The following is a 23,924-nucleotide window of genomic DNA, read 5'->3' as shown; positions in this document are numbered from 1 at the left end:
TAATCAGGCTGTGTGTCCTCTCCAACTCCTATCAGAGAGGGGTGGTGGAGCAGTTCAGGGGCACCTACTGCAGCAAGGACCAGCAACATCCCAAAGACAAAGGGCACACTGCTTATTCAGTAGCCCCTCTTGTTCTGGGCTGCACACTGCTCAGCAGCAGATACAGGGAAAATGTATTCGCTTCACATCTATTCATTTCCATGTTACTGTGATTCAATTCCCTTTTTGGTGGGGTTCCTAGCTAATCTAGCAGCAGAACCCCAGCCCCAGCAGGTGAACCATGAGCTAAGGTAAAAATCTCAAATTGATTTGATCAAAAATCTAGGGTTTTCTGCTCAGATGAGAGCTAGACCTACTGAGATCTCATAGATAGACCTGGAGTACTACTATTGAACAGAATTGTTACTATTAAAAATTTTCTTACCAACACCTTAGCATCCACAAACTTTGGAAGCCCCATTGTCACTGAGAGACCCACCTTGCCCCGCTCCCCAGCAGAACTGCAGCTGCTGCCCCAGGATCTTCCGATGACTGTGGCCCATCATGCTCTTCCCACACCCAAGTAGACCATGCATTTACACCTTTTCCCAGTGTTTTGGGGAAGGTGAACAGCACCTCTATAGGCCCACCTAGACCAAATGCTTCAATGGAGAAATAAACCACCGCAACAAGGGACAAGGGTGATACTTATGGCTGCTCTGTCACACCTGGTTGCAGCAATGAGATAAGAATCAGTTTACTCTAAAAACCAGGTGAGCCAGACCCAAGTCCAAGTCACTGCAAACAGTAGCAGGCCTGAGAGCTGGTGGGTTTTGGCTGCCAAGGGCTTTCAGCCACTTTAATGTAATGGAAAGTTTGGGTCTGCAGTTTAAAGGTGACTCCTGTCACCTGTTACGGCTCCTGCCCTTGTCCCTTCCATTCGCTGTTTCTCACTTTGCCTTAAATTTAGGATCCACAAGCACTGTTGGCAAAAATTCTGGCTGAAACAGAAAATCAAATTACATCCATTTTTTAATTGCTAATCTAATGTAAGAGAGGCTATGTCTAAGCATGGCACAGGAACTCAAAGAGCAAAACTCCTGTACAAGGCTGGTGTGCCTCATTTGTCTATGTTAGCAAGAGCTCCTTCATGCAATTCTCCACAGATCTAATTTACAAAAATCAGGCTTTCCAAATGTGTAATCAGTACTCTTTATTCTGAAAAATCATCTGTATGTATACCTTCAAAATAGAGGCCTGTTAAGTCTGATTTTTAGATTATCAAGGAATACAGTTGCGCCCAACAAACGTTCACAGACGGCACATCTGAATTCCACAAGAAATTCTTCAACTTCTGCATACAAATCAGAATACTGTCATTCTAAAGTACCGTATTTCCTTATTTGTACAACTAATTTGCACAGAGAAATTAGACAGGTTTACAGACTCAACACAGTGAAGTGTGCTCATGTTTACTTTCGTCCTGTAAATATCACTTAAACATGTAAAGGTTAATGGCAGTATAGAACATATTGAGGACAGCAGAATTTGTTTTGCTGATTTCAGTTTATTGGCAGAGAATAACTGAAATATATGCCAAGCACCTAGCTAGAAAGAACCAGGGACATCTAACAGTCCATCAGCAGAAATATATATATCAAAGCCCGCTTGAAAATTTATACATATATGAAATGTAAGAATCATGTTAAAGACCTCAGTAGGTGGGTATCTAGACTACATACAATAGAGTATGTTATAAATGAATGCAGAATATTCTATGCTTATTCTCTTCGGTCACATTCGATCCCCTTCAATATGCTGTATTCTGTGAGTGGGCATACTTTCGAGCAAGACTGACACTTATCTTCCTAGAAATTACTGAGTTGCGCAGGTGAAGTTTGCTGGAAACAAAATTTTAAATGTATACAAACAAATTGATGCCAGAAAACACAATTTGCAAAAAAATATGCCTTCACATACTGATTATATTTCATAATAAGCAATCTGTTCACTGATGCTACAAGTAAAAATTATTTTATATTTGTCAGCTATATTCAGAAAAATGAGATGCCCCACGAGTGTATATATAGTGCATACACCCCCATACCAATTATGTATTTTTAATACGCCCAACTCAAGTTGGCTCCATATAAAGAGAGGAAAAGCCAACCCAGAAACGTAGTTGAAAGCTGGTAGGAAGAATGGTTTAGCTGTCCTGAAATTAGTAATGAATCAGCAGGGGAGGAGCAAAAGAGAAGTTGGTAAGGAGTTTAGGAACAAAGAAGCTAGATGCAGAAATGCAGAGCTGTTGAGAAAGGAAAATAGTCATGTTATATTGTGTCAGGCAGATGGGAGAGAATGATATAAAAACTTCTGAGTTGCAAGGGGAAGGAAGGTCTGAGGTAGAATGAGGAGTGAGCTAAATTATATGAGCGTATGTAAGATTTGCAGCTGTAATGTATATTAAGGCTGTCTAATAAACGACAGTGTCTGTCCATGTATGGAAACTAAAAATTCACAGCTGCCTAATTATATGAATTCAAATATAAATTCAGTACCTCACTGCTTTGGAATAAAAGGTGGATATCATTCATAATCTAATCTGGAGCCCAGAGCTGGAGACTTTAGCATGATAGATATACAATATCATAGAGAAAAAGAGATCAGTGAGATGGATTCTGGCTCATAACTTACTGAAAAATAACAAATGGACCCTCACTCTTTTTTACTACAACTCCTACTTAGAGAGGAGCAACTGACTTTTAATGTGTCTGAAATAGCCATACCTTCCTGATAAAATACTCATGTGTTGGAGGGATTTTTTTTCTTTTCTTTTGAAGATGCAATCAATTTTCTTTCTGGACAAAGTGAGCCCTCAGGCATATTACCTACAGCGAGAAGTGGGAAATGCTGGCTCTCTTTAGGTGATTCCTGAGTCAAGAACATCTGCAATTGAATTTGTCTCTTTTCTTTCCTCTCAGCATGCTATTGCAAGTTGTTCCAGACTTGCCTATTGACAGTTTTACCAATCGGTATACCATACCCCTGGCTGCAAGAGAGGTGGGATTCTGCCGAGCCTCTCCTGGTGTTGCCTCCAGAGGCAGCAGCCACATTATCATTTCAGAATTATTCCTGCTCATTAGCCCCTCTGATGGGAGCCATTTCTGTCAATATCTTGGATCTTACTGGAAGGGTGACTACAGCAGCTATCACAGGAAAGCCAACGACATGTTACTGCTCTGACATACCTCTGATATATACATGTGACTTAACATGTATTATTAGATCTAGAAAGGAGAATTCAAAGGTCAGTGTCAGAGCATCATATTTATTTAACGTCACCATCTGTGTGAGTGTTATACAGCAGATTTATAATATGGAAGTTGCAGAAATGGGGAGAGTAAAGAGAGAGAATACCATTTAAACTACTCATTCGGCACTCTCCAAACCTCTCCATCAAAGGAAGAGTTATTGCCTCACAGTCAGTGGTGACACCAAGTCTGAAGAATCTAATTTACAGGAAAAGGTTAAAAGAATTGGGCTTAGAAAGGGGAAATCTGAAGCTGAGATACGTGCGTTCAGAATTATGAAAAGGATTGCTAACATCGGTGAGTTCCCTTTTTTGCCCAGCGTGTGCTTCAAAAGCCAGGATCTCGGAATATAAAATGTTTGAAGTGAGAAGCAAATAATGAATTTATGGAGAATATTTCACAGGTAGCAATGACAAATACATATTGGAAACCGGAAAGTCAAGGGAGACAAAAAGTCAACTCAGATGAGAAATGCCAAAATTTATTGTAGAGAACTCCTAGAAACCTGCACAAAAAAACTCCCAAATGTACTCACAGCCCTGGAGAGCTCTTCAGGTGGTCTGTTCCAGCACCAAGCTGAAAATAAGGTAAGAGTTTTAAATTATTGACAACTGCAACCAACAGAGCTTTAAACTGTGGAGCCTGGGTAAGGGAGAAATGGAAAAAATGATGGGAAAAATTCTTTAATGATGTACTCTGTGTGCATCAGCACCTCTCCACAGACTTCACAGGAGTTATAGCTAATAACACTTGTTTAAAGCATGGCCCATCGCATTCCAGATGACTGTTTTCCTTCTCCCCTTGAAGTCAAAGACTGACTTTTGTTCTGTCAGTCTGCTTTCTAAGGTCACGCTGCCCGAGTGACTGAGGACCCGGGATACAGAGGTGAGCACGGACCAGCATGGGTGTGATGGGAAACAACCCATACCTGAGCCACTGCAGGGCAAAGCTTTATTACTCCTTCATCAGAAAGCTGTGCAAAAGAGGGCATTCATACTTTTAATGTTCTTTAAATGCTTGTAAGAAAAATTGGCCTCTGTGGTACTCTGTAGATGCGCTAAGATGTAGATGTGCTATGGAAGCCATCCAGGCATACTTATGCTTGCACTTTTCCGGTGCTTGGTAGCCCTCAGCCTTTGGCTTCATGCCACAGAGCCCATCTGAAATTCATATTGGAGGTTTTATTGAGATAACTGTTTGGAGAAAGAGACTTTGTTTAGATCAAACAAATCTTTTTAAATATGAACTGTTTTATTCACCCCAGAAGTTTTTGTGCACCTGCCATCTCTATCCTCTGTTAGTACATTTGGAAATGAAGGTGGCCACAGTGGGAAGGAGAGAATTGGAAAGCAAATAAAAGTCCCATTATTTTTGATAAGTGGCAGCTGATTTTATGAGGCTCAATTACCAGTGATTTTGTGAGCCTCATTTTCCACTACCAAATTTTCAAAAGGTGCTCAATATTCCACTCCTAAGCCAGAAAGAACTATGAGTTTTCAGTATACTCCAAGCAGAATATTACATCTGGCTTCAAAACATGTTGCCCAGTGGAAATAAAACATTGGAAAGGGAAGGAGAGGAGGATAGAGTTGCTGGATTTGAGATTTTCAGCAGAAAATGTTGGGGTTTCTTCTTTTAAAAATAGTTCACATTCTTACCTTTGCTCTGATAAGAAAGTCTTACTGAGTCTGACAAATTCAAAGCACATAAAATCATTTACAAAAACTTCTGTGCAAGAGGGGAGAGGCAGAAGGTGAGCTGAGAAAAGACGTATCTTGTCTGACTTCTATAATATCTCAGCCTTGTCACAGATCCAGGTAACAGCAGTATGTCCAGTATCAAAGCAGAGGAGTACCTGTGTTTGGATACAAACATTTTATGGAACAGAAAAGTGGTAAATAGTTCCCTGGTAAGGCAGATGCCCACCAAGCTTATTTCAAAATGCTGCCAAAGGGAAGAAGGTATTGAGCCCTAACTCCACCGGCCAGGGAAGATGGGGCAGATGAACTGCAAGTGAGCAGCACTCACTGGAAGGCAATAGCAAATGCGAACAATAGCAAACGTGGTACTCGTATGGAAACACAGATTTGAATGCAGAATCAGCTAAATGTTACCAAAAATCCCCTGATCCAGGAAAAATAAAGTCAGGAAAAGATCATCAAAGTCCAAAAACCTCTCTACAGTTTTTAACTTGTAGTGGCTTATGTGTAATGTTACCAGTTCCCTGATGCTCACACACCATTCAAATCCGTAATTGTTTCTGTAGACATAGTTTCCATTAATATACATTAAGTAAGCCAGTAAGCAAATATAAACCATACTTAGGTGGACAATCATAGATCTCAAGTAGTCAAAGGTCATCATTTACAGCTACCCCTATTCCTAAAATAAATATGAAACATATGTATTTCACAGAATAATGGGGAAAATCTATACAAAATTCTAATCTACCTGAGAACAATTTGCTTTGAACAGGCCAAACAGAATGCAGAAATGTTTCCAGTAAAAACTTTTATAAGCTCTAAATATGAAGGTAAAGTAGCTCTATTCAAGCCTTCTGAAGAGAATTAGAGAGAATGAATGTGAAAAAGCACATGGAATGCAATTTAAAGAAGCAAGCGAGCAAATCATGGCCAGAGTATGTCTATAAATCCTTGGCAGTTGACCTTCACTGGGTGAGGATGGTAAGTGGTTTGGAGAATCAGCATTTCATCAAGTGGATGAGTATATTTTTGCCCTTATCACAATACGAACCAGCTCTTCAGGTAAAAACTGATCATGCAAGGTTTATCCATTTGCCTGCTCTCAGTGAGCGTGAAAAAAATCATATTCCTAAATGAACCTGTGATCTCTGCTGACTTTGATTACTTCAGATATATTTCTGTTAACCGCTAAGGGGAAGAAAATCAGAAATAAAAATGCTCCAAAGCTTTAATACTTTTTCTTTTCCCAAGAATCTATCCTACCCCTCCCATTAGCTTCTTCTTTTGCTATGCCAGATCTCTCTTATGAAATTCCCCAATTTCGGCCAATTGGCTCAAGCGCTCCCCTAATACACTCTTGCAATTGTAAGCACTCAGGGGTTCCACTAAAAGGGTGGCTGGATGCAGCTTCAGGACTAATTGTATCCTATGAGTTATAGAATTATGCACCAACAGCTGAAAGGACACAATTACAAGGTGAACTATTGTGACACACACTGTGTAATGTCATACAATCAAATGCAATGTTTAGTAAACATGAACCTCTTTGTCATTTTGTATTTATTTATACAAGTTTAAAAAAAAAATAAAGCACACATTTAAAAATATCCCTTTCTCCATTGTATCTCTGCAGCATTATGCAACTTCCCTGTGAGGCCGATGGGTAGGCAATGACTCCGTCAGTGCCTGAGGGACTAGGCAATGACTAGCAAGGAATATGCAATGCCTGTTTGATTGAATTACACCTGCAAAGAGAGAGCTACAGCCTTCCAGAGAGAGTGGGAGCGAAAAGGAACAGCTTACCAGGGGTTAGCTAGGAGCTGCCTAGGTGGGAAAACCAAATTTCTGCAGAGGTAGGAGCCTTAACTAGGTCTCTACTTAAAGAACTAAATTTTTCCAGCAATGTGTTTATGGCTCGTTGTGCCAGTGACAAAACACCGAAGGGTTTCTAACTCCTGGGCTCTCTCCTCAGCCACAAAGCCCATGGGAAAAGGAAAGGGGGAAAAAGTCTTCCATGTGTGGTTGGAGAACCGGTAAATTTCTGGCATGCCCTAAAACCAGGGAGCTGACACACCGCTCTGCAGAAAGCCAAGCTCCTGCCAGTTTGGCCAAGGATCCACAGATTGTCCCACCAAGCCTCCATGAATGTAAAGGCACGGCTTTGCAGACCTCCAGCAGAACTGTCCCCCTCTTCCCTGGGAGTGACAATGCACATTTCCAGACAGCTCTGTCTTTCTTTAGAGAAAGATTTTCCTGGCACCTTGCCCTCCCATACTGCCATCCTCCTTCTCTCTCCTCATTTATTCTCATCCTCATTTATCTCACACACACGCACATAAGATATTCCAATGCAAAAGGGTGATCTCAGCCCAGTCCTCTCCAGCCTAGGCCAGCACAACCTCCACTGGCAAAGGAAAGCAATCTGTAATTCTGGCAAAATGAACGACTTTCTACTTTCCTCACTAAACCACAGAAACAGAGAGAGATGATCTAATGACTGATATCCAAAATCCTGCTGAGGGAGCAAGGAGCAAACATGCTACTAATTTTACGAAAAATGAACTGTGACTCTAGTATAAGTACAATGAGTGCTAGAATTAAATTAAATAAAATGTGGAGAGGCCATATCATTATTTTTTTCAATGGTTATGGAATGATAGTATTTTTTGTGGTAGCAGTTTTGATCTGTGCTTTGAATACAAAGCAATTACAGTGTCAAATGGCACTATTTGGAAAAAAAAAGGTGACTATGAAATTTAATTTTGTTCAAATCCCAGAGTTATTGTGGCACAATAGGAATTATCATGTCAAATTTCAACTCCATCTCTGCACTCTATTGCTACACATTTGCACTGTATTGCTACACTCTTTGCACACATTTGTGTGTGTATGCATATATTTTGCGCACGCAATGTTCCCCTTAGCAGACACGTGAAAGGGAGATCCCCCATGGGCTGTCCCAGGCCAGCTCTATTCAACGTTTTCACTACTAGCAGCAAGGATAGTGGAAGGGAGAGTATATTAATAAAATATTGTCAGTCTAAGTCAGGAAGGGCTGCAGAATTTCAAAGGTTGCCAACAGAAGTCAGAATGCACTTGACCCATTGGAAGAATCATGTGAAATCAACAATAAGAAATTCAGAAAAGGCAAACCCACAGGGGAAAAAGAAATCACTGGTGCAAACACAAGATGTGGAAAAACTGATTAAACAGCAGTTCTACAGGAGAGTATCTGAGGTTGCACTTGGTCGCTGCTTCACCATGAGTAAAAATTATGGCAATGCTACAAAGCCACCACATTATCTAATCCTCACCCAGTTTATTAATACAATAACATACAGAAGACATGGAAGACATATTTTTTTTCTGTTCTCTTTAGAGTTGATGAGCCTTCAGCTGAGTAACGTGGACATGACACTTGGAAAGAGTACTGAATTGAATGAGAATGAGGAGACATGAAAATATACCTTCTGCAGGAAAGCCTACAGTCTAGGCTTTCCTAGGCTAGGCTTTCCTAGCCTTAGTGTAGGAAAGATTAATTTGAGGAGAACCACAGTAACACTTTTCTGTATGAAAAGGATATGTAAGAAGGACAGGTATCAAATGTTTCTTCTGTCCCCTGAAGGTGGGACAAGAAAAAATCTGCTTAATTTGCAGCAAATATAATTCAATTTGCATATCCTAATTCCAAGAATAAGCATGCACTGGGAATATGCTGCCTAGGCTGGCTGTGGAACCATCTTTAGCAGGATTTAAAGGTTACACAAATAGCTACTTGAAACAACCTAGATACCGATTCAGCCCTTTCTCTATAAGAATACAGTATTTTCCAACTTGAGTATGGTATAGCAATTTCAGTTGTCCCAAGCTATGTCTCTTTAAATTGACTCAGATACGGTATTCAGAAGCAAAGACATCTAGAATTGCTTGTCACATCACTTAATGTAAAAGCTGGATTCTTGGCCTGTAGAGGCTGGGATGTGTTTTTAAAAATGGGAGATTTATGTATCTGTAACTAATACTATTAAGTCTGACAATTTAAAAATTTGTAGCAATTCAGCCACAAGTAAGTGGAGAAAATGTGATGTCTTCTACTGTTTTCTGATGCACTTCAATATGTAACTGTGCTCTTCGGCTCACAGAAAAACTTTGCCATAAAACATTCAGTAAGGATGGTCCAGGAAGTACAGAATAACAGCAAAAGAGACAGATTCGTTTGCTGGATAGACAATTATTGGAAGTTTAGGAGAAGATAAATACCAGACTAAAGATTTTCTCCATTTCTTTCCTGCAAATCAGTCTTTTGGTGTTTAATGAGTTCCTATCAGCCTATGCAAATAATTCACAATGAATAATTTATCTGATTATTTTTTCTGTTTGTGGGATATCTACAAGCAAATTGGTTTCTTCTCACATATTCATTATTCAAAATTATGTTAGCACAACTTTAAGTGAGTGCATTTTCCTGGCAGTTGCTTTGCTTTACAACTGAGTATTCATACCACCTACCCGAGGCAAGTGTCCCGCCAGATTCCTTTTATGCTCAACACAAAGATTCCTTCAAGCTGAATTAAGGTCCTGCTTTCGACAGGCTTTGCAGGATCCCTCTCTCCACTGGTGCAGTGGAGGGGGGTAACCTTCTGTCTTGAGCATCTGAATTAGATGTGGGCATCAGGGTTAAGTTGGCCAGTGGGTATTACTGTTGATGCCAAACTAGGGACCCTCTTGGGGTTCCACTTTCCAAATTATCTGTCTGAAGAGAAGCAAGATTAACCAGGGAAACAGAAGCAGCACTCCACCAGGCATCCCATTTCTGCTACTTATGTCCCCCATATCTTCCATAGCTTTGGCTGAGCTGTTCTCATTCACCATTATCATAGAATCATAGAATCTTTTAGGTGGGAAAAGACTTCTAAGATCGTTGAGTCCAACCATGTATTATGTATATGCTTCCACTTGATTTGCACACAAGTGGTAGGAAAAGGATTATGACCTTAGACTCAAATCTCATTTTAATAGCCCCTACCCAGAGGAAACTACCACCATACTGCAAGTCTCCCCCATTTTGGGTCAAAGATGATGGTAGGGTACAGTACACGGAACAACAGGAGGAACTCTCCTTCTGCTTCTTGGAATAAAGAATTAAATGCTTGTGTGAAGAACTTCAAATTCACCTCTATCATGAAATTTAGGGATGCCAGACAGACCAGCTAGCACAGCAGGCATCATTTATGTTGTGTAACACACTGAAGACGCCAAATGATGGCAGAGAACTGGTAAGGTCCTTCAGCAAGCAAATTATGAAGAGGAAGGAAAGCTTAAACAGAGCTACAGTTGTTTTTCCAGATGTACTCAGATCTTTTGATGATCGCATTATATGGAAGTAGTTCTATAAATTTCCTTGTGACTTCAGTGGAGACAATTAAGGGGTTCAGTAAGTGAACACTATGAAATATTTGTGTTGCAAGCGGCACTTGGTGGTAAGACCCATTGTATTAGATATTGAATGCATCCAGCTCCATCAAATGACTTCTTTAAGCATGTCTTCTTTAACTTTTTCAGAATGGAGAATGTCATACACACCACAGCATTTGCCTTCGCAGAATCGTCTTCCTCACAAGCCCACCTCAGACTTCATCTTTGACCATTTCAAACTGCTAGAAAAAGCCATTCAGAGTTATCAAGAACATTTTTATTCACAAATGGAAAGGCTCATTTTCTTTACTGCAAAAGATAGGCCATCTAAAACTGCTGATTGTTTGTGGCTGACCTATTAAGGTAAAAGTGGGAGAGCTTGCATGGTGGAGATAAAAAGGGACAAATGAAAGAACAGAAAGCATTCAAGGAGTCAAAGGAAATTGACAGAAGAGGGGGAAAGAGAGGCCAAGAAATAAGTGGCATGGGAAAAAAGGCAGAAAAAGAAGGCAAAATATACCTTGGTGATGCACTTAGTAGAAAGGAAAAACAGTGAAGAAAAAAAAGGATATTGGGAAAATGCAGGGATGGTACCAGATCTTAAAATAATTCTGAGAAAATGGAAAGTGATGTCAAAATCCCAGTAACTGAATTTTTGCCTTGAAAAGCCAGTGACAACTTTGCTTAAAAGTTTAGCCATATAAAATTAAACTCCACGTCTCTGACTGCATGTATTTCTCAATGAAGTCAGCGAGAATCAATAGCAACAGCAGCATTCAAATCTATGTTGTTTTCATCACAGAAAATGTAAACACAATACTCTTTCCATACCTGCACCATTTTTCCATCTCTTTGTAGCCTCTAATACACTCCTAATACATGTCTCTCCCAAAACCACTGTTGTTAGCCTTCCTCTATTGATGGCATCCAGCTGAAGAGAAGCCAGAAAGGGAGAGCTCACACATTGTCTGTTCTTAATAAATAATCATTAAAAGATAGATTGTCAGCACCGCAGCGTTCTCCAACACTTAGTCTATTTGCCTTGACTCAGCTGCTCTGTACTTTCTCCCTGTTCTTGCATAATTGAATACTACATCTTACCTTCTTTTTCCCTGCACAAGGACTGCTCTTATCTGAAAAATATTGTAAACTCATTCAAATTTCATGAATCCCATACTGGGCCTAATGCAAACTAGCCAGGAAGCAGTACAGGAAAATCAAATAAATGGTTAAACTGACACCTTTCCGCTACCCATCAATAGTTCTTCTTTTGCTGTTTCTTTTAACTGCTCCCCAGGCCTGCCTAGCCTCCTCCACCCCTTTTGCAAAGGACACTGAGAAATTTATGAGTAGCCAAAACTTACTCAGTCATTTCATCCTCTTCAGACTTACAACATACTGCATAAAGTGAGTATTCAAATGCTTGAATCATCACACTGAGACCACATTTCTTGGACTGTTGATGTTTCCATCCATCTACCTGATGGGTCTGATAAGACAACCTGCAAGCAGGGGCCAGACAAGGTAGCAATAATGTCACATAAGAGTTAGAGAAATGCTTCACTGGTGGCACCAGTTCAAAGATTTCTTGGCAGTTTAGACAAAAACTGGATGTCACTATCATAAGAGCAAACGAAGAAGTAGGTCTCCTTTCAGACAGCACTGAAACTCAGGTGGTGGTGTTGGAGGGCTGTGGGTAAGCACAGGGGGACACAGGGTCACAGGGACTACAGGCAGAGAGCCAATGAGGTCCGTGGCAATCTGGAGGGGATGGTAGGTGGCCAGAGGGTTTCTGGAGTTTGTGGGGATGTCCATTTCCCACCTTCCCATTGACCTCACAGAGGCAGGCACACTATCTCCCAGCTTATTTTATCTCTCTGGTGGGGCTCTGGTCTATTATAGGAGCACAGCACAGCACCAGACGCCCAGTCCTGCTCCCTCGGGGACCTCAATCCATGCCCTCCAGTGGAGGGGGTCAGGCTGCCAGGCTGCCCTTGCACTGCCCCATCCCAATGACGTGACTGCCAGAGGGCAGCCCCACTTCTTCCCAGACATATAGTTTCCATTACATCAGCTCAGGTGCTCCATGTCAAGAAGTGGACAAGCAGGGGCACCGCAGGCTGACGGATTCCTCTGCCTGTCTGCTGACACACGAGGAGATCAGCACATTACACCCCGTGCATCAGCACGAGTGAGAGACACTAACCTTTGAAAGCACACCCTAAAATCTAATGGTCTTGGGTCTTCAAAACCATCTTGTCAGTGCAAAAACCTAATGATTCTTTATTTTAACGTTAGTCTAGATACCAGAGCCACAACAATCTGTAGGGAGCCATCAGGCTTGTAGACTTCTCTATATGTCATTTGGGATGGGAAGACAGATAATATACAATCATGTTCATTAGCCAGAAGGAGTGACTTACAGTCTCGTGTACTGTGTGCTTTGAATTCTGACCACAGCTAAGCAAGTGAACTAAGTCAGATATGTTCCTGAGTGGCCTATACAATCAAACATACCTATATCTAGGCCCCAAAATGGGAGGAGGATTTGTATCCCTTTTAAAAATCAAGGTACCCAAGCACATAATGTTGAAGGAAAGAAAACTTAATATTTCCCTCTAGAAGTCTTTTACCAAAGAATGTGTCACAATGATGTACAGTAGGTAGGGCAAGAAAACAAATCTGATAGAATAAAAATACTGATTCAAGATTATTTGTAAGGACATTGTCCCATAATATTTTTGGTGATGATGCAAAAGCATATCTTTGATTTGCACAATATGAGCCTTTCCAGAAATACTGCATTAGTTGTAAAACGTTGAGTAGCAAAGCAGAATCATCCATCAAAAGCAGAACAAGCAGGTTTCTTATTTAGAGAGGGATGGAGTTCACCAAAGCTATGAGGTCAGGTGAAATGAATAAGCAAAATTCTCTGTATTTTTCAGTCACTGAGGTGGTGAGAAAAACCCTTTCTGAATTCTTCCCATTTATGTGCCCATTATGTACCTGCGCAGCTCGAGGTTTCTCGTACACAGAAAGCAGGATACATTAATCATGAGGAACGAAGGGCCTGGAGCCGTAGTGTGCCACTCCACATGAAAAACCTCTAAAATATGCTAGTGCCAGATCTGCTTGGGCTGAAAATTACATACTGTTCATAATGTTGCATCTGAAAAGAGTAACATTAGTTGTGTGTTCTTGGGAAATTTGCTGCATGTCTACTCCAAATTTCTTTCCATTTCTGCTCTACCAAAGCACTGCAGTTTCAACCTCTGTCTTAAGCATACTCCTCCTGTATCTTTCACCAGACCTACACAGGTCCTGCCTGCCTTTCTCATGCAAGTTCACCTCACTGAAGTTACCAAGGTGAATAAGGTGAGCAAGATTTTCCCATTACTTCATGGGGAATTCATCTGCTGGGGCTTCATTCTCTGAAATGTACAGCTTCTGTTCCTGGCCTCCTCCACCTAGGCACAATGATAATCTGACTTTTTCATGTGCTGCTTTCTCTTCGTGTACACTTGCCAGATGGTGGTGTGTATTAGCTCTGAAGGCAAGCACTAAGCAATAAAGCCTGCTTGTTGTCATATTGGAGCAGGAACAGCCTCGGCCACGTTCCCAAGCATTTACTCTTTGTCTGGAGTTCCTCAGATATTTCAGTGCCAGCCATACATCACAACTTTAAGAGCTGAGGTGACAATTCAAAATATGAAAATCATTGCAGAGTAAATGAAGCAAATGATCGTTTTTGACAAATACACATGAGTGTGGCACTCAGAAATCTGGCTTGAATGTCTCTAAATAATTAAATTTATCTACCTCAGTAACTACATTTGAATTGCAAATTAATTCTCCAACTCAGCCTTGCCACATGTGTGCGTACCTACTGGCACCCAGAACTCTCACTGGCTGCTATCTCTAAGGTGCACAAGCACCTTTGGGCAAATGCGTTTCAGTGCAGAGAGCACCCAAGGGTGAGGACACTTGACGCTGCCTGGCAGAAGCAGACCGCTGCATGGCGTTGTGCTGGGTGCCCTCCTTGCGCTTTCTTTCAGTGCCTTTAACTCGGTGCTGCATTGTGCAGCACACCCATAATCCAAGGAACAGCTGGTAGTGTGAGCACAGGGCTCCCAAGGCAAGGCTGCCTTTGCAAACCTAGCTTATCTCCATCACATGTGTCTTGTGGTGCCCTTAAACTGCCTGGTCATACACCATTCTCTCCACAACACTCCTGTCCTTCCTCTTTTTTGCACAGAATAGACAGGGCACAACTGCTCACCTGATATTCCTCACTGGAGGAATGGCGAAAGAGTATCCAACACTCACTGAGTTAATTCCCTGTATTGTTTCCATCTTTGCTCAGTGCTACACCAATGTCTCCCTTATTACAAGTTACTCAAATTCCATTCTAGAGACAGAATTATCCATCTTCCTACGTACTCCTCAGCACGTGAGCATTTTCCCAAAAATGATTACTTTGATCTCTCAAATGTCCTGTGAGATGAGAAGACTTCCTTACACACATTTTACAAATAGAGGCTTGAGGCACAGAGATATTAATGTCAAAAGGGCTAACTCATTTGAAACGTTTACAGTTTGACTTTTTTAGGGAATCTGGCATTTTATTGCACTATATTTCTCCAGAGCAAAGCAGAGCTCTCCTGGTCTCCATTGGAAACTCCGAGTATTCTTCAATTCATTTCAACAAGTCAGACTGAAAGGCTCAGATAAGAAATCCAGAAATTGAAGAACACACAGACATCACCTGTGAAAAATGTCAGTGAAGTGATGTGATTTAAATCCCCATGGAATTCAGGCAGCATCAGGAAGAAAATCAAGTTCTCTGGGACAGTATTTAACAGCCCATCCCAGGAGATTTCCCCTTGCTTCATCTTATTCACTACACACTTTCCCAGTTCCTGCAGCAAATAATGCAGAGGTCCTGGAGGGGACAGCCTATTTCTCCCTATAGCTGTGATACATCCTCTGGTTCATGTACCCTGAACTATTTGCAAGTCTGTGGAAAATGCTGTGTGTGAGCAGGTAACCCAAGATTGCACTTGTTACCATTCAGGATAGTAAAGTCAGGTTTACACAGGCAACTTGAAAAAGGATTTTTTTTCTTGTCCCATGTCTCCCTCTGGTGCTGTAAGCAGCCCCTTATGACAAGTAAGGAAGGGGCTAGGAACTTCCCAGGTTGCATGTGTGCAGCCCCAAACTGCCCAGTGTAACAGGAATAATCCCCTGTTCAGTGCCAAATGGCCACTCCGGTTTCTTAGCAAAAGGAACTACACTCTGCAGTGGCAGTAAGTGAATTTTTATCCTTGCGCCCCTTACCCTGACATCTTCTACGCTTCAGCCAGGTTCAACCCTCCTGGGAGCTTGTGATTCCTCATGCCTCCAGCTCAGTCCCACCTGAGCCCCCTCCCCAGCCCGCAGGGCTCAGTCCTGCCTCTTGCTCCTGCCTCCTCATTCTCACCCATCCCTTACCCGCTCCCACGTCCATCTCCACCCTGGACACACACAGAGTGAGCATGCACACAGAATTAAATAAGACAGCAGAAACCACAGTCTTTCAGGGGTATTTTCACAGGCAGTACAGGGGACAGACCCTGACAACAGCCCAGTTCCTCACTCAGCTTTCCAGCCCTGGTCTAGAGCTCTACCTGTACTAAAATGTTTGTAGCTTTTTCACTTGAGCAAGGCAGTCATCTCTTTCTTGCAAAGAGCCAAATTGTTTCAGAAAATAGAAAATATGCACACATTTTGACAATGAAAGTTTTAAAGATAAACTCTCAAATTTCGGCCAAGTTACAAAACATAGAAAAACAATTACATAAATATTGCTCTATCCTAGAATGAGGCTTGATTACCTGGCTACATTATTTAAGGAAAGCTTTTACAAACAGAAAGAATATGCATGTGGGCTCTGGATAACCATATAGCCCCAGCTGACAAAACAGTAAGTAAATGACCGCACTATTTAGTGTAATTTTCTCCATCAGGTGGCCAATCTTCCGCTAGTCAGAGATTGTGAGGTAAATTCTCTCTATAGTGTCCTTTCTCTGTATCTGAAAGTAAAACCAAAGCTTTTTAGCAGCACTTCCAATTTATCCTTTCCACTAACAGGCAACACCCTCTTCAAAATGTTTTCATCTCTCTCTACGATACTAAATTACACAGACCTAATCTCACAGAATCACAGAATTGTCTAGGTTGGAAAAGATCTTGAAGATCATCCAGTCCAACCATCAACCCAACAGTAACAGTTCCCAACTACACCATATCCCTAAGCGCTATGTCGACCCTGCTCTTAAACACCTCCAGGGATGGGGACTCCACCACCTCCCTGGGCAGCCCATTCCAACGCCTAACAACCCGTTCTGTAAAGAAATGCTTCCTAATATCCAGTCTAAACCCTCCCTGGAACAACTTGAGGCCATTCCCTCTTGTCCTATCACTTGTTACTTGGTTAAAGAGACTCATCCCCAGCTCTCTGCAACCTCCTTTCAGGTAGTTGTAGAGGGTGATGAGGTCTCCCCTCAGCCTCCTCTTCTCCAGACTAAACAACCCCAGTTCCCTCAGCCGCTCCTCGCTCCTCGTACATGTGCTCCAGACCCTTCACCAGCTTCGTTGCCCTTCTCTGGACACGCTCAAGTAATTCAATGTCCTTTTTGTAGTGAGGGGCCCAAAACTGAACACAGTAATCGAGGTGCGGCCTCACCAGTGCCGAGTACAGGGGTAAGATCACTTCCCTGTCCCTGCTGGCCACGCTATTTCTGATACAGGCCAGGATGCCATTGGCCTTCTTGGCCACCTGGGCACACTGCTGGCTCCTGTTCAGCTGGCTGTCAATCAACACCCCCAGGTCCCTCTCTGACTGGCAGCTCTCCAGCCACTCCTCCCCAAGCCTGTAGCCCTGCTGGGGGTTGTTGTGGCCCAAGTGCAGCACCCGGCATTTGGCCTTATTGAAACTCCTACAGTTGGCCTTAGCCCATCACTCCAGCCTGTCCAGATCTCTCTGCAGAGCCTCCCTACCCTCGAGCAGACCCACACTCCCACCCAACTTGGTGTCATCTGCAAACTTACTGAGGGTGCACTCGATCCCCTCGTCCAGATCATCAATAAAGATGTTAAACAGGAGTGGCCCCAAAATCGAGCCCTGGGGGACACCACTCGTGACCGGCCACCAACTGGATTTAACTCCGTTCACCACAACTCTTTGGGCCCGGCCATCCAGCCAGTTTTTTACCCAGTGAAGCGTGTGCCCATCCAAGCCATGAGCAGCCAGTTTCACCAGGAGAATGCTGTGGGAAACAGTGTCAAAGGCCTTACTGAAGTCAAGGTAGACAACATCCACAGCCTTTCCCTCATCCAATAAGCAGGTCGCCCTGTCGTAGAAGGAGATCAGGTTTGTCAAGCAGGACCTGCCTTTCATAAACCCATGCTGACTGGGCCTGATCATCTGGTTGTCCCGCATGTGTTGTGTGATGGTACTCAGGATGAGCTGCTCCATCAGCTTCCCAGGCACCGACGTCAAGCTGACAGGCTTGTAATTTCCTGCATCATCCTTCCAACCCTTCTTATATATGGGCGTCACATTGGCCAGTTTCCAATCTGTCGGCACCTCCCCGGTCAGCCAGGACTGCTGGTAAATGATGGAAAGCAGCTTAGCGAGCACCCCAGCCAGCTCCTTCAGCTGTATCCCATCCGGTCCCATAGACTTGTGTGTGTCTATGTGATGCAGTAGGTCACTGACTGTCTCCTCCTGGATTGCGAGGGGGTTGTTCTCCCGGTCTCTGTCCTCTGGCTGAGGGGGCTGGATTCCCTCAATACAACTAGTCTTGCTATTAAAGACTGAGGCAAAGAAGGCATTAAGCACCTCAGCCTTTTCCTCATCACTTGTTACCATGTTTCCTCCTGCATCTAGCAGGGGATGGAGGCTCTCCTTGGTCTTTCTTTTGCTGCTCACATACTTATAGAAACATTTCTTGTTGTCCTTGATTGCTGAAGCCAGATTAATTTCTAGCTGGGCTTTAGACCTCCTGATTTCCACCCTGCATAGCCTCACAGTCTCTTTGTAATCACTGTGAGTGGCTAGCCCCTTCTTCCAAAGGCTGTAAACTCTCCTTTTCTCCCTGAGTTCCAGCCAAAGCTCCCTGTTTAGCCAGGGTGGTCTTCTCTGTCGCCGGCTTCTCTTACAGCACCTGGGGACCGCCTGCTCCTGAACCATTAACACTTCCTTCTTAAAGAGCGCCCAGCCTTCCTGGACCCCTATACCCTTCAGGATCATCTCCCAAGGGATCCTGTCAAGCAGGTGCCCAAACAAGACAAAGTCAGCCCTTTGGAAGTCCAGGATGTCAGTTCTGCTTAGCCCTCCCCTGGCCTCTCTAAGAATAGAGAACTCTATTATTTCATGATCGCTGTGCCCTAGTCATCCTCCGGCCGCCACATCATCCACCAGTCCTCTGTTCACAAAGAGGAGATCCAGCAGGGCACCTTCTCTGGTCGGTTTACTCACCAGCTGTGTCAGGAAGTTATCTCCCACACATTCCAGGAATCTCCGGGACTGGTCCCGCTCTGCTGTGTTGTATTTCCAGCAGATGTCTGGGAAGTTAAAGTCTCCCACAAGAACAAGGGCAAGCGATCGTGAGATTGCACCTAAATGCCTATAGAATATTTCATCCACCTAATCTCAACTGAATCAGATGATTGTGCCCATCTGTACTGTGGAGGGACTTACAGACAACTTCACTCAGCATAAACAGCATCTGTTCTTCAAACATCATACCTGCTATCCACACCTAAAAGTGGTTATGGCTGACTGACAAGTATTATTTTCATAATGTTAGCCTAATGGTATACTATTTATTTATATAATCTGGGTTTTTTTAATTATTTATTTATAATAAATAATATAATAATGTAATAATAAATTATATAGGGTTTATATTTATTTATTTTGATAATCCATTTATAATCTGTTAGCCCAACTATGTAGGTGTATATAGAAGTATGGGGCAACGACAGGCTACCTGGTACCATCTGTCATAGTTCTGATACTGCGAGTGCTACAGAGATCATGGAGAGCCTTGGGGAGGGGAGGAGGGTCACATGGGTATGCTCCATCTATTTTTAGAGGGCCTTTGGTCAAATCTGTCAAATCCATCAAATGAAGAAAGGATGTTATACCAATTCCAAGCGATTCCATTACTGCAGCTGGGTACAAAACACTGCCTGATCCCAGCTCACAGTCCTATGTTAACTGGGTTGCAACATCACCTTTCAAACGCAGACAGACCTGGCTTTCTGCAGCACATCTAGACTGATGTTTAGGCCCAAGCCTGAGGTCTGGGAGCAGAAGCCAGCCTGGCAAGGCTCCTGACCTGCCTCATTGCTGCAACAGCCAAACTAATCAGCACCCACCCAGCTTAAGACGAGCTGGTGCTCTAGATGGACCCCGTGTGTCTTCAGCTTCAGGTTGCCTCCAGCAGCACAAGGGAAGCTCTGGAAAACTGTTCAAGGTGGGCAGATGCTCGTTCACAAAATAAAATGTGTAAGAAGTTGAGGGAACTGCTGTCTCAACAGGGAGCTCCTTCTCACTCAGCTGGGATACCGCAACCATCGCTGAAAGAGCTCAGACTTCTTAAACAGCTTTGAGCTCCTTCACATGCCACTGCCAGTGTCCCAGGTTCATTCACAGCTGGTGGTTAGTGCTCTAGTACTACAGGCACAGTATTTAAGGAGAGATTTCAAACTCCCTATGTGTCACCAGGGCGGCTGGTCCAGCAGTAGCTTGAAGGCTTCATCCATCCAGCAAAGACCTGCAGGCTTGGGCTGGCAGTCTCAACAGGAAAACATGTGGGGTCTGGAGCCTGCTCCTGAATTCAGGGCAAAATTTCAGTGTATATGCCCCTGAATGATTAATGTAGCAGCCACACAGCTAACCAATAATAGAAATAACAATACCTCATCTGTGCTTATTGTATGCAACAAATACACATCCCTTAAGGCTGGCCAGTCCCAGCTTTGCCATGTTTCTGAGGACGATGGGGAGGAGGACTTTGTCACAATCACAGTAGAAAAGCCCAAGATGAACTATGGCCACAGAGGGTGTCCCATATACCCTGGCTGGGCCCATGAGGATTCAGTGCAGTCCCGGCAGTGATGGAGGGTCGAGAGCAGGTATCTGGAGCTGCTGGTGCTCTCCTAAGATTTGTGACTACCCGTTTGGCTCAGGGAAATCATCCCAACAGCCCTGCATTTGCAGAAATCACACATCAGGCCACATAAGGTTGTCCTTCAGAATTACAGGATTTTTTAAACAGAAAGCACACATCTTCTTTTACACTCCAATTTCTGAGTCTTTGGAGTCCCCCTGACCAAGCTGGTATCTTTGACTATGAAAGCGTCCTAATAATGCGATATAGTAACATGACTTCAGGTAGGGGAGCTTCAAGGAAAACACCAAAATCTGCGACTCCTGCAGTAAAGCTCCTGGATCTGGCAGCACTGGGAAAGCATCACAGGCAGACTCAGCACGCTGTTCAGGGAGGGACACCTGCCTCTCTGGACATCAGGCCCTTCACTCTTCTTCTATTTCCACTCCACCATCTCTCATCAAAGTGACAGGTGTGAGACCGTGGATCTCAATGAATGACTGCTAACTGTTTGGATGGACGTTGACAGAATATGAAATATTATTATTAAATGCACCAAAATAAGTAAAGAGAGGCTGAAGTGCATATACAGATATATATAATTATATATATATTTTTATATATATATCTGTGTATCTATATATAATGTTTTTTCTCAAATAGCCAATGAAAAATTATTGGCTTTTATCCCCTTCTGACTATGTACAGCATTGACAATTATTCCATTGCTTGTTATATGAAACACTAGAGTGCCTCATATGTAAGTGATGCCCTTCTGGAAATACTTATCTTCTTGAAATAATGTTATATATATGCTTCTTTGTTTAGGCATCCTGCAGGTTAATAAAATCAAGAGCCAGATGCCTTGAGATGAATTAGCTATTTCCTGTCAATAAAATGTAATGCTGCACACTTATTTTATAGGAAACACTGGTGCCATTAAATGCTTTGGGCTGCCTGTGCTGCTCATCCCCATGGAAGCACTGCTATTATTGCAGTCCTACTACCACGCAGCATTAGTCCGTAAGTATAGAAGAGTTTATCTAAATAAGAGCCATGAGCAATATAAGATGCTTCTGCACTGAAAAGATCCATCTGACTTTGAATTTGCTTAGTCACTCTCCAATTCATTTTTCATCTACAGGATTCACTATATTCGCACATAAAACCAGGACATTTTTACAAACGTTTGAATAATGACAGTGCTCTGCAGCTGTTTGGTACTGCTTCTAAAATGGCATTCGTGTTGGTGAAGATCCCTCTGATGAGACTAAATACTCATCTAAGCAGCCACACAGTTGGTAATAGACAACTTGAGAGAAGAAAAATTCTGAAAAAAAAAATCATTTAAAAACCCTCCTATGATCCTATATTTTCCTTGCATATTTATAATTTATATAAGGGTCATTCTATTCTCCGGGCTTTGGTTAAGAAACATTCATGCTCCAGCCTAGTTTGAAATAAATCGGTGAGATTCATTTGCAACTAGAACAGTTAATTTTGGAAGACCTGTTGCCATGCCACAGTTAAGCTACATTATGTTTTATCGTGTTGTTTAACATGCAAAACACGCGGTATCACCCTCAAATGTTTACCACATACTCTCTTTTTAAAACTTGACATTTATGAGGTGTTTCAAGAAAAACAGTAATTTAGGCTCTCAGTGCTAAGTAATTAAAAATTAGTCCAAAAAAGCCCATGTTTTGAGTTTTGTAATTTTTTTAAGCCCTTCTACATTGACAAGGTCAAAACAGAGAAAGAGAAAACATGCAAATACTGAACATTTGGTGGCTTCTCAGTGGCTCTGGGCTTATTTTACTCACTAACAGCAGCCTTCAAAATGCAGACTTTCAGCAGTCAACTAACAGTAAACAAAATTTCTGACAGTTTCTCCCATTTTTCAACACAATATGAGAAGCCTTCTTAACCAGGTCAAGAGAGAAGTATGATGGGACCCGTTCACACAGGACCCTCGCTAAGGCCCCCTGCCTCCAAAGCCAAGGAGACAGAAATAACCTCTGCTAGGCTTCTTTCTTTAATATAAAAAAATACTGGGGGGGGGGGGGGGGGGGCATTCGCTGATGGTTTATTGAAGACAAGGTGGAAGACTTGATCTGGCCAACAACTGGTTTAATGGAAACAAATAAATCTGTTCATTAATCAAAGCCTATGACTCCCATGGAGTGCCCAGCCCGCCCCCATACCCCTTTGATTTATAGCACATCAACTCATGCCTTGAAAAAGCTGGGTTCCTTGCACTCTCCTTCTGAAATTACTGAACAATAAAACCAGACAATAAAAACAAAAAAAAGAAAATCCCCTTTTTAAACAATAGTCACCTTTTCTCAAGAAAATAACAATTTTGATAAAATTTTATTGGTTTTCCAAGACTCCTGGTGACCAGCAAACAAAGGTCAAGTTCCCACTAAAGCATTTCATCTTAGCCGTCTCAAGAGGACGGTGAGCTCAGCTCACTGAAGGTGAAGTCCCATAGGTGACCACATGAACTGAGTGCTGGTTGCCACTGGCGGTCCAGCCCCCTCCCTCCTCCCCCAGTGCGCACCACCGCTGCCCCCCAGGCTGCCTCCCCTCCTGCCGCAACACAAAACAAACCCACCAAAACGCAACCTCGCCTGTGTCACCCTGCTGGAAATCTCAATGAGCAGGAGAGGCTCTAACAGAGCAAAAGACCCTCTTTTACACAAAACAGAAAGGTCTGCTATGGGCTATGTGGCTCTATGAGGAAAACTGGACACTGGGCAAAAAAAATCCCAGATCTTTTCCATCTATCTGAGTAAGTGACAGTTACAATTAGATGCACTCACCTGGGAAACTATGGTACGCGTCAAAGACATGGTACCACAATCCTTTCAAAAATATTGATGGTCCCAGCAGGGACCCCTCAGAACCCCCAGTTGAACCCCTGCTCCTCCCAGTTCTGCTGTGCCCCTTTTACCTCTTCCCACACTGGGACGGCCCGTACACCTCCCTGTTCCAATGCAAAGCGCTCTCACACCTTGCACTGGAAATGGCAACAGCAGGAGGCTTCACAGCTCACCGATCTGAGCCCTGCAGCCTGGAAAACAAGGAAAAGCAGGGGCAAAGAATATACATAGCAATTTTAATGGAGCAGGGGAACGTGGATGTTAAATTGCAGCAGAATATGGATTAAAAGTGGTTGAACCTGGTTTGGCACAGAAATTCATTCACATCCATTGCCTCTGCAAAGTTATATTTGGTCAATCTGCTTGTAGCTTCTGGTGAAGTTTATTTATAGGCCACCCTTTCATTTTTGTTAATGCACAATTATGAAGTGCTGAGAGCTAAATTATTTGCAATGAATGGAATTCAAATCG

Source organism: Strix aluco, chromosome 2 (genome assembly GCF_031877795.1).
Source record: "Strix aluco isolate bStrAlu1 chromosome 2, bStrAlu1.hap1, whole genome shotgun sequence".
In the NCBI taxonomy this organism is placed as follows: domain Eukaryota; kingdom Metazoa; phylum Chordata; class Aves; order Strigiformes; family Strigidae; genus Strix; species Strix aluco.
This window is presented reverse-complemented; position numbering follows the sequence as displayed.